Source organism: Cebus imitator, unplaced genomic scaffold (assembly GCF_001604975.1).
Source record: "Cebus imitator isolate Cc_AM_T3 unplaced genomic scaffold, Cebus_imitator-1.0 Scaffold701, whole genome shotgun sequence".
Taxonomy (NCBI): Eukaryota; Metazoa; Chordata; class Mammalia; order Primates; family Cebidae; genus Cebus; species Cebus imitator.
In genome coordinates this window covers 9,451-19,463 of record NW_016108016.1, presented here as the reverse complement: position 1 = coordinate 19,463, position 10,013 = coordinate 9,451, and the positions used below count along the sequence as shown (strand labels likewise).

At 45.6% G+C, this 10,013-nt stretch overlaps 1 pseudogene; it reads right to left on the bottom strand.

Moving 5' to 3' along the window:
* Window positions 1-8,677: 8,677 nt before the first annotated feature.
* On the bottom strand, window positions 8,678-9,652 carry LOC108296288 (annotated as a pseudogene).
* Window positions 9,653-10,013: the final 361 nt, after the last annotated feature.

The window sequence follows — 10,013 nt, the reverse complement described above, 5'->3', positions numbered from 1 at the left end:
CTCAAGAGAGCAAGGCAAAGGAGGCCGTGTCTTTGATGACTTAGTCTTAGTAGTCACATACTGTCACTTCTGGATTATTCTATTGGTCCCTCAGTCAGCCTTTATTTAACATGGGACAGGACGACACAAAGGCATGATTATCACCAGGTGAGGACCATTGGGGGCCACCTTGGAAACGGGCTGTCATAGAGATCTTGAACTACTTTGAAAACACTTATTTCCTTTTCACTTCAGTCTCTGACACAGTAACCTGGAAATTAACATTTATGTACAACTGAAAAGAGCCTGGTGTGGTGGCTCACACCTGTAATCCCAATTCTTTGGGAGGCCAGGGTGGGTGGATCACTTGAGTTAGGTGGATCACTTGAGGTTGGGAGTTTGAGACCAGCCTGGCCAACATAGCAAAACTCCATCTCTACTAAAAATACAAAAATTAGCCAGGTGTGGTGGCATGTGCCTGTAATCCCAGCTATTCAGGAGGCTGAAGCAGGAGAATCGCATGAAGCTGGGAGACAGGGGTTGTAATGGCCAAGATCGCACCACTGCACTCTGGTCTGGGAGACCAAGCAAGATTCCATCTCAAAAAAATAAAAGACAGATGTTACAAGTTCTCTTAAATATTCTTGGCAATCTACTATTGTCTAATAATTTTTATTGTTTTGTACAGATGGGGTCTTGCTTAGTTGCCCAGGCTGGTCTCGAACTTCTGGCCTCAAGAGATCCTTCTGCCTCAGCCTCTGAAACCACCTTTGCAAAATCATGACTGAGACAGTGAAAGAGATCTAATTTAACCAACTCCATCTTGCTTCTAACCTCCAAGCTGTTCTTGTTCATTCCTGGGTGTAGGCTGAACTAACTTTGAGAGAAACTTAGTTTAGTTTAAACAAAGATGGTAACAGCCCTTTCCCAAAGCAGACCTCCTTGCCTGGGCACTACATTGCCTTTGTAGAACTAATATTAGCTACAACATTAGAAATACGGTTTAGGAGTCATGCAGCTGGAGGCTACAAGATTCTGACGCTCCCTAAACTGCTCCTAAGATCAGTGCTTGAGATATTTTGCAGACCCTGCAAATGGTGGATCGGCTGGCACCACCCAGATCAATAAACTGGCTCATCTGATCTTGTGCCCACCCCCCCCTCACCCAGGAACTGAGTCAACACAAGAAGAGAGCTTCCACTCTCTACAAATTCATCCCTGACCAATTAGCACCCCTGGCTCACTGGCTTCCGCCAACCTGCCAAGGTATCCTTAAAAACTCTGCTCCCCAAATGCGAGGGGAAGCTGATTTGAATAATAATAAAAGTCTAGTCTCCCTCACAACCGGCTTTGCATAAATTACTCCTTCTCTATGGCAATACCCCTGTCTTGATGAGTGGGCTCTATCTAGGCAGCAGGCAAGGTGAACCCCTTGGGTAGTTTGGGTCACATTTCCCAAAGTGTTAAAATTACAGGCATAAGCCACGGTGCTTAGCCTCTAAAAATTTGTTGAAGCTCTGTCTTTTCGCTGTTGTTGTTAATAACATTTTTATTTAATAAGAGAAGGATAAAGATTTTCACGGATGAAAGTTAAGCAAATGAATGTAAAAAAAAAAAAAAAAGAGAGAGAGAAGGAGTCTTGCTATGTTAGCTGGGCTGGTCTCAAACTCCTGGCCTCAAGCAATCCTCCCAAAGTGTTGGGATTAGAGGTGTGAGCCACTACACCCAGCCTGAAACTTTGTCTTGATTATATCTTGAAAGAAGACACAGCTGGGCGAGGTGGCTCAGGCCTGTAATCTCAGCACTTTAGGAGACCGAGGCGGGCAAATTACGAGGTCAGGAGATCAAGGACCGTCCTGGCTGACATGGCATAACCCCATCTCTACTAAAACTACAAAAATGAGCAGGGCTTGGTGTAGTAGCCTGTAGTCCCAGCTACTCAAGAGGTTGAGGCAGGAGAACCACTTGAACCCAGGTGGCAGAGGTTGCAGTGAGCCAAGATGGCGCCACTGCACTCCAGCCTGGTGATAAAGCGAGACTCCGTCTCAAAAAAATTAACTAATTAATTAAATAAGTTCTATTCCATATTTGGGCAAGTGTAAACTGTTTTTCAAGCTTGTGGTTAAAGAAGCAAAATAAATAAATAAATAAACCAAAACAACCCCAAAAAAGAACTCTACTAAAGTCTTTGCATGCAAGTTGCATGCAAGTTACATGCAAAAGAGAACACAAAAGAAGCTCCAGTAATCCCAGCACTGGGAGGCTGAGTTAGGAGAATTGCCTGAGCCTGGGAGTTCAAGATCAGTCTGGGCAACACGGCGAGACCCTAACTGTATAAAAAATAATAAAGGCGGGGCACAGTGGCTCATGCCTGCAATCCCAGCACTTTGGGAGCCAAGGAAGGTGGATCATGAGGTCAGGAGATCAAGACCATCCTGGCTAACATGGTGAAACCTTGTCTCTACTAAAAGTACAAAAAAATCAGCTGGGCATGGTGGCACACACCTGTAGTCCCAGCTACTCAGGAGGCTGAGGCAGGAGAATCACTTGAACTCAGGAGGCGGAGGTTGCAGTGAGCCGAGATTGTGCCATTGCACTCCAGCCTGGGTGACAGAGCGAGACTCCTTCTCAAGAACAAATAAGGCCAGGTGCAGTGGCTCATGCCTGTAATCCCAGCACTTTGGGAGGTTGAGGTGGGTGGATCACTTGAGGCCAGGAGTTCAAGACCAGCTTGGCCAACATGGTGAAACCTCATCTCTATAAAAAAATAAATAAATAAAAGAAAAAAAAAGAACAAATAATAATAATTTTAAAAATAGCCAGGCTTGGTGGCTCACACCTGTAATCCCAGCACTTTGAGAGGCCGAGGCGGGCGGATCATGAGATCAGGAGATCAAGACCATCCTGGCCAACACGATGAAACCCCATTTCTACTAAAAATGCAAAAATTAGCTGGGTGTGGTGGTGCATGCCTGTAATCCCAGTTACTCGGGAAGCTGAGGTAGGAGAATCACTTGAACCTGGGAGGTGGAGGTTACAGTGAGCTAATATTGGGCCACTGCACTCCAGCCTGAGCAATAGAGCAAGACTCCGTCTAAATATAAAACTTGTCAGTGCAAGGTTTTTTGAACTGGCTGCACCATAGGCCATACCCTAAGTCGAGCCATGGTGACCCCCTTGACCCTCACGTACACCTCTGGATGGCCTCTCAGAATTAGAAAATCTGAAGTAACTGGAAGACCACGAAAAAGGGAAGAATGATCAACCCCTGAGGTCCCTACTTAACTTGAGACATTTTTCTATTGTTCCTTATTCCCACCTCAGTTGATAAGGCAATGGGACTTTGTAACCAACCTTGGTCAACCTTGTGACTCCAGACCCTACGACCCCCTCCTAGCTTGCAAAAACCACCCTGAACTATAACTTCTGTAACTTTCCACTGCCTACTCCAAACCTATAAAACCAACTCCTACCTCACCGCCCTCTGCTGACTCTTTTCGGACTCAGCCCACACCCAGGTGAATAAACAGCCATGTTGCTCACACAAAGCCTGTTTGGGGGGGTCTTTTCATTCAGAGCGCACGTTTAACAGTCAGCATCTTAGTGTCCTCAAATAAATTAAGCCTAATAATCTTTCCTTGCATGAGATTCTGGGCTTGTATGCGTTTTAAAAAATGAGTGTATGTCAAGTTCAATTGCAATTATTTTATTTATTTTTTGAGATAAGGTCTTGCTCTGTCTCCCACCTCAGCCTCCTGGGTAGCTGGAACCTCATATGCACACCACCATACACCTAGCTAATTTTTTTTTTTTTAATAGAGTCAGGGCCTCCCTGTGTTGCCCAGCCTAGTCTAGAACTTCTGGGCTCAAGCAATCCTTCTGCCTCAGCCTCCCCAAGTGCTAGGATTACAGGCGTGAGCCACCATGCCTGGCCTTATTTTATTTTTCATTTATTGTAAAGGCAGGGTCTTACTATGTTGCCTACACTGGACTCAAACTCCTGGGTTCAAGGGATCCTTCTGCCTCATCCTCCTGATTAGCTGGGACTACAGGCATGTGTCACCACACCCAGCTAAATTGCAATGATTTTTGTTAACTATTAACTCTATATTCTCACAGGAAGAGCTTGATAATATTTTTTCATTTGTTTGAACATTTTAATTAAAGAACTAAGGACCATTTAGCTGCAGAAAATTCATACTGTTGTGCCTGATGTACTCTCATTCTTGTCCACCTATTCACTTTAATTCCATAGATATTCTGTCATCGGAATGAACTTGAAATATAATCTATCTCACCTTCAAAAAGAGAAGCTTCTTTTTCCAGACCATAGAGCTGCTTATCTGATATTTTTTCCACCTAAAGGTCATTTAAGTTCCTCCTTAACAATAGCAAGCACTAGGCCAGGTGCGGTGGCTCACGCCTGTAATTCCAGCACTTTAGGAGGCTGAGGCAGGTGATCACCTAAGGTCAGGAGTTCAAGACCAGCCTGGCCAACATGGTGAAACCCCTCTTTACAAAAATACAAAAATTAGCCAGGCATAATGGCGGTGCCTGTAATCCCAGCTACTCTGGAGGCTGAGGCAGGAGAATCACTTGAACCCAGGAGGTGGAGGTTGCAGTGAACCGAAATCACACCACTGCACTCCAGCCTGGGTGGCAGAGCAAGACTTCGTCTCAAAAAAAAAAAAAAGCAAGGACTCAGACAGTATATACTTTGTGTCAGTGGCTGTACCAAGTATTTTACATATATTAATTTATGAATCCTATCATATAGAGGGATTAAGTAATTCTAGCTAATGGGTGCAGAGCTTGGCTTCGAGCTCAAGTAATCTGGCACCAAATTTTGCCTCTTCTCTCTGTCGCCCAGGCTGGAGTGCAGAAGCATGATCTTGGCTCCCTGCAACCTCCACCTCCCGGGCTCAAGGGATTTTCCCACATAGCCTCCCGAGTAGCTGGGACTACAGGCACGTGCCACCACACGGCTAATTTTTGTACTTTTTTTAGATACGGGGTTTCATCATGCTGCCCAGGCTGGCTGCAACTTTCTTGCCACTGTTCCCATTGAGAGATGAATGTATTTCTCCTCCCCTTGAATCTGGGCTGGCCCAGTTACTTGCTTTGACCAAAAGAACGTGGGGAGATTGATGTGTTAACTTTTATGCTGGGCCTTAAGCGATCTGCAACATCCTCTTCGTGCACTTGGAACACTCCCTCTTGGAACCCACTGCCCTGCTCTGAAGACCACACCATCTGAAGAGGCCAAGCGAAGGATTACGGACGCACTATGGTCAACAACCCCAGCTGAGCTCCCAGCCAACTGCTAGCCAGGTACATGAGCCATCTTTGGATAGTCCAGTCCATTCAAGCCTAGAATTACTGAAACCCCAGCCAATGCCATGAAGGGGAGCACAGCCCAGCTAAGCAGGTAACCTGAAGAATTGTGAGAGATAGTAGCTCTTGTCATTGTTTTAAGTCACTAAGTTTTAGGAGCATTCATTATGCAGCCATAGATAACCAAAACAATATGGTTAACCCAAAATGAAGTTAAAAAGCAGCCAACTAAGCCTTAAAAAATTGTTGACCAGGGCCGGGCACGATAGCTTATGCCTGTAATCCCAGCACTTTGGGAGGCAGAGGTGGGCAGATCCCAAGATCAGGAGTTCAAGACCAGCTGGGCCAATATGGTGAAGCCCTGTCTCTAGTAAAAACTACTAAAAACACAAAAACTAGCCAGGCGTGGTGGCAGGTGCCTGTAATCCAAGCTACTTGGGAGGCTGAGACAGGAGAATTGCTTGAACCTGGGAGGTGGAGGTTGCAGTGAGCCGAGATAGCACCATTGCACTCCAGCCCGGGCAACAGAGAGAAACTCCATCTCAAAAAAAAAAAATTGTTGACCAGGAAGAAAAATGCAGCGGCTCTTGATTGTGCAATCCCTCAAGCCATCACCAGTCTCCAATACCTCACCAATAGAATAAGTGACACTAAAACAGAACAGCTTCCTAAGAAGGAATCCTCTCCAATCCTCCTCTCAAGGAGTACCTCTAAGGCAGCAGTACCCAACCTTTTTGGCATCAGGGACTGGCTTCGTGGAAGACAATGTTTCCACAGACAGTGGCTGGGGATGGTAGTTTCTGGATAATTCAAGTGCATGATATTTATTATGCATTTCATTTCTATTATTACTACATTGTATCATGTAATAAAATAATTATACAACTCACCCTAATGTAGAATCAGTGGGAGCCATGGGCTTGTTTCCCTGCAACTAAATAATCCCATCTGGGGATGATGGAAGACAGTGACAGATCATCAGGCATTAGAATCTCATAAGGAGAATTTTGTACTTTTAGTAGTTTACAACAGGGTTTGCACTCCTATGAGAATCTAGTGCCGCTGGCAATCTGACAGGAGATGAAGCTCAGACAGTAACGTGAATTAATTCGAGTGACTGTATATATAGATGACGGTTCGCTGGCTTGGCCACTACTCACCTCCTGCTGTGTGGCCTGGTTCTTAACAGTCCACAGACTGGAACCAGGCTGTGGCGTGGGGACTGGGGACCCCTGCTCTAAGAGACCCTGGACAAGGAAAATCTCCTACTGGTCATAACCCAGGATGACCAGATTCTGTAACCAAGGAATTTACCCACTGGATGGAACTGACTGGCATATGGAGCTGCACAGGTAATTCAGTGCACGACTGAAGGAGGCCCTGTTTACATAGACTATCATGTGAATGCTGCCCCATGGAGCTCTAAGTGTGGAGACCTTGCTCAAAAAAATGCATTAATGAATGATCTCCAAGAAATTTGCCAAATTACTGTATTCTCTTTAACCAGCAGGGTATGGGGTCTATACCCTGGACTGCAATGCTGTGATCTCTGCTCACTGCCACCTCCACCTCCAGGGTTCAAGCAATTCTCCTGCCTCAGTCTCCCGAGTAGCTGGGATTACAGGCATGTGCCACCATGCCTGGCTAATTTTGTATTTTTAGCAGAGGCAGGGTTTCTTCATGTTGGTCAGGCTGGTCTCGAACTCCCCACCTCAGGTGATCTGCCCACCTTGGCCTCCTGAAGTGCTGGGCTTACAGGCATGAGCCACCGCACCCGGCCTAAATGAGAGTTTTAATTGAGGTCTGTATTAGTTTGCTAGGCCTACCATAACAAAATGTTACAGACTGGGTGGCTTAAACGGCAGAAATTAATTTCTCACCATTCTGGAAGCTAGAAATCCAAGACCAAGGTATTGGCAGGAATGTTTTCTTCTGCATCTCCCTTCCCTTGTAGATGATCATCTTCTCCCAATATTTCCCCTCTGGATGTGTCTGTGTCTAAATTCCCTTTTCTTTTCTTCTTTTTTCTTTTTTTTTTTTTTAATTGAGACAGGGTCTCAGTCTGTCACCCAGGCTGGAGTGCAGTGATGTGATCACGGCTCATGGCAGCCTCAGCCTGCCTGGCTCAAGCAATCCTCCCACCTCAGCCTCCAGACTAGTTGGGACTACAGGTGTGTGCTACCATGCACAGCTAAATTTTTATAGAGATGAAGGTCTCACCATGTGGCCTAGGCTGGTTCTCTTTTTTTTTTTTTTTTTGAAACAAGAGTTTTGCTCTTGTTGTCTAGGTGCAATCTTGGCTCACTACAACCTCCACCTCACGGATTCAAGTGATTCTCCTGCCTCAGCCTCCCAAGTAGCTGGAATTACAGGCACCAGCCACCATACCCGGCTAATTTTTGTAGTTTTAGTAGAGATGGGGTTTCGCCATGTTGACAAGGCTGGTCTTGAACTCCTAACCTCAGGTGATCCGCCCACGTTGGCCTCCTAAAGTGCTGGGATGATAAGTGTGAGCCCCTGAGCCTGGCCTGGTCCTCTTTTTATAAAGACACCAGTCAAGGCTGGGCATGGTGACTCATGCGTGTAATCCCAGCACTTTGGGAGGCCGAGGCAGGCAGATCACGAGGTCAGGAGTTCAAGACCAGCCTGATCAACACAGTGAAACCGCATCTCTACTAAAAATACAAAAATTAGCTGGGCGTGGTGGCAGGTGCCTGTAATTCCAGCTACTTGGGGGCAAAAGCAGGAGAATCAGTTGAATCCAGGAGGCAGAGTTTGCAGTGAGCTGAGATCGCGCCACTGCACTCCAGCCTGGGCAACAAAGCTAGACTACTTCTCAAAAAAAAAAAGAAAAAAAAGATACATATCGAGCTATGGCTCACCATAATGAGCTCATTTTGCCTTAATTACCCCCTTAAAGGCCATACATCCAAATGTAGTCACATTCTAAGACCCTAAGGGTTAGGATTTTGACAGAGAAATTTTGGAGGATCACAAGCCCGTGAAAAGATCATCCTCTTTTCCTCTACTGCTGTACATATCCTACATGCTATGGTTTAAATATGTTCCCCAAAGAACATGTGTTGAAAACTTAATTCCCAGTGCAATAATTTTGGAAAATGGGGCCTAACAGATGTTTATGTCATGAAGACTCCACCCTCATGAATGGATTAATGCCAGTTATGAAGGGACTTTTCTTTTTTGTCTGTGTGGCTCTTTTCAGTTTATTATATGAAGGAGTTACACTCATCCAAGCTAAGAGCAGACTCCAAACGGTTACTTCATACACAATGTGAGGTGTTTAAACTTGTGACAAAGACAGAAGGGCAATTCTGCTCATTGCAAGGAAATCCTTACTTAAGCTTCAGTGAGCCACAAACACGTAAAACCCATGAACCTTCAGCTGATTGTCCTTAGCCAGTGCAATCTCTGCAAGGAACCGGCATAGGTTCTTGCTCTGCTCACTCTGTAGCTGAATTAGTTCTCCACATTCTGGAAGCTTGATTTCAGGCAAATTTCTTCTTAAGCACCTTAACTAGTTTCTTTTCTTTTCTTTTCTTTTTTGAAACAGAGTCTCACTTTGTCACCCAGGCTGGAGTGCAGTGGCACAATATCTCTGTTCACTGCAACCTCCATCTCCCAGGTTCAAGCAATTCTCCTGCCTCAGCCCCCCTAGTAGCTGGGACAACAGGAGTGCACCATCATGCCCAGCCAGTTTTTGTATTTTTAGTAGAGATGGGGTTTCAGCATGTTGGCCAGGCTGATAACCAACTCCTGACCTCAGGCAATCCACCCACCTTGGCCTCCCAAAGTGCTGGGATTACAGGTATGAGCCACCACAGCTGGCCTAGTTTCTTTTTATGGTGGTCATCAGCAATTCCTTGGACAGTAGTAAGAGTCTTCCTGCCATTTCTCTGTTAAATTCTTTTATTTATTTATTTATTTCGAGACAGAGTTTCGCTCTTCTTACCCAGGCTGGAGTACAATGGCACGATCTCAGCTCACTACAACCTCCGCCTCCTGGGTTCAAGCAATTCTCCTGCCTCAGTCTCCCGAGTAGCTGGGACTACAAGTGCGCACCACCATGCCCAGCTAATTTTTGTATTTCTAGTAGAGATGGAGTTTCACCATGTTGACCAGGATGGTCTCCATCTCTTAACCTCGTGATCCACCCGCCTCGGCCTCCCAAAGTGCTGGGATTATAGGCGTGAGCCACCACGCCCGGCCCTGTTAAATTCTTATATGGATATAATCCTCAGTGCCAGCAGGAAGCAGGTTATCACCCATAGTTGCATCCAGCAAAGAGGTCAAAAGAGTAGATGTTCTGAATAGTAAACATACCATACAGTTCCTTTTCCTTAGCGGAAACTGCCTACAGAAGGTAGCAGTGGAAGAAGTGGGAGGAAGTGAGCAAAAGGTGGGGTATAGAGCATCAGGAAGCAAGGGGGCCCAAAGGGAAAGCTGCTGAGTCCTCAGTGGTGGCTCAGTAACTGGGGTCATGAAAGGACTTGAGGTTTTGAGTTCAATCTCTTGGTGTCTCGCACTCTCTTGCCCTTCCATATTCCACCATGAATGACTCAGCAAGAAGGCCATCAACAGACACCAGCACCTTGATCTTGGATTTATCTGCCTCCAGAACTGTGAAAAATACATTTCTTTTCTTTATAAACTACCCAGTCGGTGGTGTTCTGTTATAGCAA